The 1,087-nt window shown below is 47.0% G+C and overlaps 1 long non-coding RNA gene across 1 annotated transcript in view; it reads right to left on the bottom strand.

Moving 5' to 3' along the window:
- Positions 1 to 731: 731 nt before the first annotated feature.
- Positions 732 to 1,087, bottom strand: part of LOC106819558 — a 9,380-nt gene continuing 9,024 nt past the window's right edge. Inside the window, exon 4 of the long non-coding RNA XR_001395450.1 lies at positions 732 to 742. This is a non-coding gene — a long non-coding RNA (uncharacterized LOC106819558). The remainder of the gene's footprint in view (positions 743 to 1,087) is intronic.

The raw sequence follows: 1,087 nt of genomic DNA, 5'->3' as shown, positions 1-1,087 counted from the left end.
TAATACACATTCTATTATATATATATATATATATATATATATATATATATATATACAGGGGCATAGCCAGGTGCCTAGGTGCAAAGCTATGTGCAGTCTCTGTTAGGACCAGTGTTCACCGACGAATAGGAATGCACGATAAACTGACAAATAGGAACGCGCAATATCCCGACGAATAGGAACGCACGATATCCCGACGAATAGGAATGCGCGATAAACCGACAAATAGGAACGCGCGATATCCCGACGAATAGGAATGCGCGATAAACCGACGAATAGGAACGCGCGATAAACCGACAAATAGGAACGCGCGCTAAAATGCGAATATAAGAACTCGCGATAAACACAGAGATATAAACACCCCGACTCAATAAAACACGAGAGAGGCGCGCAAAAAAGAGACGCACGCAAAAAAGAAAAAACAACCACGCCAAGAGAGCGAATCCCCCCACGAGCCTTGATAGCCGCGAGGAATTTAACCGTGGAGACGACCCCCTAACGTATCCACCCTCCTCGATTCTCCAAATCACGTAAGAGCCGTACCAACGGGACGACCCCTCGCTTCGTAATCATGACGACGGCGCCACCTAGGATAGCGGCGATCGGGCGCCATCCCGCGAGGGTCAAGCCAAGGTCACACAGCACGCGGGTGGGGGGCGGGGTGGATCACGCATTTCCACTCTCTCCGATCCGTACGCCCCGCCGGGGGGGGGGGCGTGGCTGGATCGTGAATCTTCGCTCTCTCTCTCTGATCCGTACACGTACAATCACTGGCCGGCGCGTTAGATGGATCTCTGGATGGTGACGAGAGTCCCGCCATCTTGGAATAATGAAAACATGAACAACTCGAAAATTCGAGCCCTCGGCAGCTGACGAGGAGGAGGCGCGCGACATTGTTCGAGCGCGCGCGTTTTCATATTAAGAAATCGTAAACTGATCCGATTATATTCGATTAATTTATGGTTGACCAATATGCTATGTTGCCTATCATTGCTGCTAATATAGATATATATATATATGTGTGTATTTACATCTATATATATAGATAGATAGACAGATATATATATATATATATATATATATATAT

Source organism: Priapulus caudatus, unplaced genomic scaffold, assembly GCF_000485595.1.
Source record: "Priapulus caudatus unplaced genomic scaffold, Priapulus_caudatus-5.0.1 Scaffold3696, whole genome shotgun sequence".
Lineage (NCBI taxonomy): Eukaryota > Metazoa > Priapulida > Priapulimorpha > Priapulimorphida > Priapulidae > Priapulus > Priapulus caudatus.
This window is presented reverse-complemented; position numbering and strand designations above follow the sequence as displayed.